The sequence below is a fragment of the Arachis hypogaea genome, chromosome 12 (assembly GCF_003086295.3).
Source record: "Arachis hypogaea cultivar Tifrunner chromosome 12, arahy.Tifrunner.gnm2.J5K5, whole genome shotgun sequence".
NCBI classification, from domain to species: domain Eukaryota; kingdom Viridiplantae; phylum Streptophyta; class Magnoliopsida; order Fabales; family Fabaceae; genus Arachis; species Arachis hypogaea.
Window position 1 is genome coordinate 71,967,115 of NC_092047.1, and position 7,228 is coordinate 71,974,342.

Sequence of the window (7,228 nt, forward strand, 5' to 3'; positions counted from 1 at the left end):
GTTTTAAAAAATTCTCATAGGGTGCAATCAAGTGAGTATTCCAGGGCATGGTAAAGGTCTGAAAGCCAATAAAGGAATGAACCTAAGTTGCTATGCATGAAATCCCATAAAACCAAGGACATGACTTCCACAATAATGATTCATTTCTCTTGTCATTTCATTCATCATTCTTATGTTTCAGTACTTGCTTAGGGACAAGCAAGCTTTAAGTTTGGTGTTGTGATGCCAGGGCATTTTGGCCAGTTTCACTGACCTTTTCTTTACTGTTTTAGGGTAGTTTCATGCATTTTCTTAGTTAATAAGCAAGTCTTGGGTAGATAATCACTTACATCTTGATTCAAGCAAACATTATGAATTTCATGTGATTTTATGAGAATTATGCATGAATTGAATGACAAATTGGATAATGCATGTCTCATAACTTGGATTAGAGCTTTGATGCACTTTATTTGCTTGATTTTAGGACAAAGGAAGCAAGGAAGAGCCACGTTAGCAGCCATGTTAATCTAATTAACGTGATCTCTAACGTGGAATGGGAATAAACTTGCAACGTTAATGAGAAAAGTGATTGCCAATAACGCTTTCGGGACCATCATGGCCTACGTTAATTGTCACGTTAACTACATTAACGTGGTAGTTAACGTGGAGAAAAAGGGAGCTCCAGCGTTAGTGGTAAAAGTGAACACCACTAACGCTCCAAATTGGCAATTAGCCACGTTAAGAGCCACGTTAACTTAGTTAACGTGAACTCTAACGTGGAAAGGAAGACCATGCCAATATTAGTGATACTCACCTTTGTCACTAACATTGGACTAAGCCCAATTGGCCACGTTAAGAATCACGTTAACTACATTAACGTGAACTCTAACGTGGGAGGAGCAAGGAATCGCCAACGTTAGTGACACTCACCTTTGTCACTAACGTTGGACCAAGCCACTATGAGCCACGTTGGCCGCCACGTTAATTACATTAACGTAGAAGCTAACATGGAGGAAGGAATGATGAGCCAACGTTAGTAGCCACATTAAGACAATTAACGTGAGGCACTAATGTGAGAAGGGGCGTTTGGAGCATTAGTGACAAAGGTAAGTGTCATTAATGCTCTCGAGGCTAAGGCATGCCCACGTTAAGAGCCACGTTAGTTATACGAACGTGGACTCTAACGTGAGAAAAGGGGGGCTAAAAGCAACGTTATTGGCAAAGGTAAACGCCAATAATGCTTGTGATGGACTAAGAGGCAACGTTAGTGGTCACGTTAGTGCCACTAACGTTGAAGTTAACATGAACCATCTTGGGCTAGGAACGTTAGTGAAAAAGGTGATCGTCACTAATGTTCTCGAACCCACATTTTCACTTAACGTTAACGCCACTAACGTCCTAGCTATAGTCCATGCCTACTTCACACTTTCTCTATAAGTAAAGCTGAGCCCACTGAAGATTCCAAACTGCTTCAAACTCAAGATCCAAAGGCCCATATCCAAAGACTTGAAGAGCCAACTAGAAGATCAGAAGAGTAGTATATATAGGAGTAGCTTTTGGGCATTGGGAGAACTACTCTCTGTATAATTTTACTTTCTCTGCAACTTCTAGTTTTACTTTCAGAATGTATTCTCCATCTTTGCTTTCCATTCCCAGAGCTATGAACAACTAAACCCCTTTCATTGGGTTAGGGTCTGTTGTAATTTGATGGATCAATAATAGTTTTCATTATTCTTCTTCTTTCTTTTCTCTTGATTTTACTAGAAAGCTTTCAATCTTCATCCAATTGGGTAGTTGTCTTGGAAAAGAAGATATTCATACTTGGATCTCTTCAGAACCTTGGAAGTGGAATGAAGAGATCATGCTAGAAATGCTTTCTCATGTTGGACAAAATTGGGGTTTGGATGGATATAGTGACATATAATCCTACCAACACTTTGATTTGGGAATACATGTGGTATAATCAGTGACCACTCTTCATCTTTTCTCATGAGAAATTAGACCAAGGAATTGGCTATTGATCAAGATTTGAGAGATTGAATTACCAAGGAATTGGAATTCAATCACTTAAGATTGCCAAGGAGATCAATGAATGCATTGATTGAGGAACAGATGGAGATGAACTTGATCCGGAGAATACAACATCTCCTGAGCCCAATGAATCCCCCATTTCTGATCTTACCCATTCTCTTTACTTTATGTCATTTACTTTTATGTTCATTTCCCCAAATCCCCATTTAAGATTCTGCAATTTACTTTCCACCATTTATATTTTGCTCTTTAATTCCAGCATTTACACTTTCTGTTATTTACTTTCCCGCCATTTAATTTCCTGCAATTCTCAAATCAAATTCTGCTTAGCTCAACTAAAACATTCCTCCAATTAAAGTTGCTTGACCAATCAATCCCTGTGGGATTCGGCCTCACTCTATTGTGAGTTTTTACTTGATGACAATTTGGTATACTTGCCGAGGGAAAATTGTTGAGAGACAAGTTTCCAAGCATCACCAGCTTGCTGCTTGTTTCTGGCGTTAAATGCCAACTCCATGCTCTGTTCTGGCGTTAAACACCAGTCTGGTGCTTGTTTCTGGCATTTAACGCCAGCTTGATGCTTCTTTCTGGCGTTAAACGCCAGTTTGATGCTTCTTACTGGCGTTTAAAAGCCAGTAAGCTCTTCCTTCAGGGTGAGCTATTTTTAATGTTGTTTTTCATTCTGTTTTTGATTTTTCAGTAGTTTTTGTGACTTCACATGATCATCAACCTAAAGAAAACATAAAATAGCAATGTAAAATAAAGAAATATAATTAAATAACATTGGGTTGCCTCCCAACAAGCGCTTCTTTAATGTCAATAGCTTGACAGTGAGCTCTCATGGAGCCTCACAGAAAATCAGAGCAATGTTGGGGCCTCCCAACACCAAACTTAGAGTTTGAATGTGGGGGTTCAATACCAAACTTAGAGTTTGGTTGTGGCCTCCCAACACCAAACTTAGAGTTTGGCTGTGGGGGCTTTGGTTGACTCTGCAGTGAGAGAAGCTTTTCATGCTTCCTCTCCATGGTTACAGAAGGAGAACCTTGAGTCTTAAATACAAGGTAGTCCTCATTCAGTTGAAGGACCAACTCTCCTCTGTCCACATCAATCACAGCTTTTGCTATGGTGAGGAAGGGTCTTCCAAGGATGATGGATTCATCCCCATATTTTCCAGTGTTTAGGATTATGAAATCAGTAGGGACCTTTACTAACAAGTCCTCTACTAATCCATAAGCCTGTTTCATTGATTTATCTGCCATCTCTAGTGAGATTCTTGCAGCTTGTACCTCATAGATTCCCAGTTTCTCTATTACAGAGAGTGGCATGAGGTTTATCCCTGACCCAAGGTCACACAAAGCCTTTTCAAAGGTCATGGTACCTATGGTACAAGGTATGAAGAACTTTCTGGGATCCGATTTCTTCTGAGGCAATGTCTGCCTTATCAATGCACTTAGTTCATTGGTGAACAAGGGGGGTCCATCCTCCCTAGTCTCATTACCAAATAAACTGGCTTTCAACTTCATGATGGCTCCTAGATATTTAGCAACCTGCTCTTCAATGATGTCTTCATCCTCTTCAGAGGAAGAATAGTCATCAGAGCTCATGAATGGTAAAAGAAGGTTCAATGGAATCTCTATGGTCTCTAGATGAGCCTCAGATTCCTTTGGTTCCTCAAAGGGAAACTTCTTATTGGTCAGTGAACGTCCCAGGAGGTCTTCCTCACTAGGATTCACGTCCTCCTCCTCCTCTCTGGGTTCGGCCACACCAAGTAAGGTTATGGCCTTGCACTCTCTTTTTGGATTCTCTTCTGTATTGCTTGGGAGAGTACTAGGAGGAGTTTTAGTGACTCTTTTACTCAGCTGGCCCACTTGTGCCTCCAAATTTCTAATGGAGGACCTTGTTTTATTCATGAAACTTAGAGTGGCCTTAGATAGATTAGAGACTATATTTGCTAAGCTAGATGGATTCTGCTCAGAATTCTCTGTCTGTTGCTGAGAGGATGATGGAAAAGGCTTGCTATTGCTAAACCTGTTTCTTCCACCATTATTAAAGCCTTGTTGAGGCTTTTGTTGATCCTTCCATGAGAAATTTGGATGATTTCTCCATGAGGGATTATAGGTGTTTCCATAGGGTTCTCCCATGTAATTCACCTCTGCGATTGCAGGGTTCTCAGGATCATAAGCTTCTTCTTCAAAAGATGCTTCTTTAGTACTGTTGGATGCAGCTTGCAATCCATTCAGACTCTGAGAAATCATATTGACTTGCTGAGTCAATACTTTGTTCTGAGCCAATATGGCATTCAGAGTATCAATTTCAAGAACTCCCTTCCTCTGAGGCATCCTATTACTCACAGGATTCCTTTCAGAAGTGTACATGAACTGGTTATTTTCAACCATGTTAATGAGTTCCTGAGCTTCTGCAGGCATTTTCTTTAGGTGAATGGATCCACCTGCAAAATGGTCCAATGACATCTTTGATAATTCAGACAGACCATCATAGAATATATCCATGATGGTCCATTCTGAAAGCATATCAGAATGACACTTTTGGGTCAGTTGCTTGTACCTCTCCCAAGCTTCATAGAGGGATTCACCTTCTTTCTGTTTGAAGGTTTGAACATCTACTCTAAGTTTGCTAAGCTTTTGAGGAGGAAAGAAATTGGCTAAAAAAGTCGTGACCAACTTATCCCAAGAGTTCAGGCTATCTTTAGGTTGAGAGTCCAATCATATTCTAGCTCTGTCTCTTACAGCAAACGGGAAAAGCATAAGCCTGTAGACCTCGGGATCAACCCTATTGGTCTTAACAGTATCACAGATCTGCAAGAATTCAGTTAAGAACTGAAAAGGATCTTCTGATGGAAGTCCATGAAACTTGCAATTCTGTTGCATCGGAGAAACTAATTGAGGCTTTAGCTCAAAATTGTTTGCTCTAATGGTAGGAATTGAGATGCTTCTTCCATGTAAGTTAGAATTTGGTGCAGTGAAGTCACCAAGCATCTTCCTTGCATTGTTGTTGAGTTCAGCCATGTCTCCTTCTTTTTCAAAAATTTCTATCAGATTTTCTCCAGAGAGTTGTGCTTTAGCTTCCCTTAGCTTCCTCTTCAGAGTCCTTTCAGGTTCAGGATCAGCTTCAACAAGAATATTCTTATCCTTGTTTCTGCTCATATGAAAAAGAAGAGAACAGAAAAGAAAATATAGAATCCTCTATGTCACAGTATAGAGATTCCTTATATGAGTATAAGAAGAGAAGAATAGAAGAAGGAAAAGATAAGAATTCAAACACAGAGGAGAAGAGTGGGTTCGAATTTTTGAGTAAAAGAGGGGTGTTAGTAGATAAATAAATAAATAGAAGGAGATGAGAGGGAGAAGAATTCGAAAATTAAATAAAATAAAATAAAAATATTTTTGTTTTTATTTTAAATATTAGTTATAATTCGAAAATACGAAAAGGAATAAAATTAAAATTAAAATTTAAAATAATTAGTTAATGAAAAGAAATTTTGAAAAAGAGGTTAGTGATTTTCGAAAATTAGAGAGAGAAAATTAGTTAGGTAGTTTTGAAAAAGATAAGAATCAAACAAAAAGATAGGATTAATTTGAAAAAGATTTGAAAATCAATTTTGAAAAGATAAGAGGTTAGAAAAGATTTTGAAATTGATTTTGAAAAAGATGTGATTGACATTTATTTTGAAAAAGATTTGAAAAGGATAGAATTTTTAAATTGAAAATTTGATTTGACTCATAAGAAACAATTAAATTTAAAAACTTTTTGACTAAATCAAACCAAATTTTCGAAAATTTATGAGAGAATAAGGGAAAGATATTTTTTTATGAAGAGAGAGAAAAACAACAAAAAGACTCAAAACATGAAAATTATAAATCAAAACACACAATGCATGCAAGAATACTTTGAATGTCAAGATGAACACCAAGAACACTTTGAAGATCAAGATGAACACCAAGAACTTATTTTTGAAAATTTTTAAGAAAAGGAAAACATACAAGACACCAAACTTAAAAAAAATTTACTCTATAGACACTAATAATTCTAAAATGCATATGAAAAACAAGAAAAGATGCACAACAAGAAAATACAAAGATCAAACAAGAAAAATCATCAAGAACAACTTGAAGATTATGAAGAACATTATGCATGAGTTTTCGAAAATTTTTATGAAAAATTAGAACATGCAATTGACACCAAACTTAAATTTGACACTAGACTCAAACAAGAAACACAAAATTATTTTTGGTTTTATGATTTTATTTTATTTATTTTTTTTTTTTTGGATTTTTCGAAAGTTAATTGGAAAAGAAAAATAAGGATTTCAAAATTTTTAATGAGAATTCCAGGAATCATGTAATGTTAGTCTAAAACTCCGGTCTAGGAATTAGACATGGCTTATTAGCCAGCCAAGCTTTCAGTGAAAGCTCTGGTCCAAAACACTAGACATGGCCAATGGCCAGCCAGGCTTTAGCAGATCATTACATACAACAGCTAAATTGCTGAGAAAGACAAAGAAGCTCTTCTCTAAGGATAAGTGAAACCTCGGTCCAAAAGATTAGACATGGCTTAACAGCCAGCCAGCATTCAACATATCTCATGAAACTCTAGAATTCCGTCTTAAAAATTCTTAAAAACATTTGATGTTTTTTCGAAAATAAAAAAAAACAAAAAGATTAAAATTAAAATAAATTACCTAATCTGAGCAACAAGATGAACCGTCAGTTATCCAAACTCGAACAATCCCCGGCAACGGCACCAAAAACTTGGTGCACAAAATCGTGATCGTTCATTCCTTGATAACGGCGCCAAAAACTTAATACGCACATTCATAATCTTAGTTCTTTTTCACAACTTCGCACAACTAACCAACAAGTGCACTGGGTCGTCCAAGTAATAAACCTTACGTGAGTAAGGGTCGATCCCACGGAGATTGTCGGCTTGAAGCAAGCTATGGTCACCTTGTAAATCTCAGTCAGGCGAATTCAAATGGTTATAGAGTTTTAATAATTAAAAGATAAATAAACGTAAAATAAAGATAGAGATACTTATGTAATTCATTGGTGAGAATTTTAGATAAGCGTATGGAGATGCTTTGTTCCTTCTGAATCTCTGCTTTTCTACTGCCTTCATCCAATCCTTCATACTCCTTTCCATGGCAAGCTGTATGTTGGGCATCACTGTTGTCAATGGCTACATCTCGTCCTCTCAGTGA

General features: G+C 37.3%; 1 non-coding gene across 1 annotated transcript; it reads left to right on the forward strand.

Annotated features, from left to right (window-relative positions):
- Positions 1 to 4,535: 4,535 nt before the first annotated feature.
- Positions 4,536 to 4,643, forward strand: LOC112731297 (small nucleolar RNA R71). The gene has a single exon (XR_003167082.1). It is a non-coding gene; the product is annotated as a small nucleolar RNA R71 (small nucleolar RNA).
- The last annotated feature ends 2,585 nt before the right edge of the window (positions 4,644 to 7,228 follow it).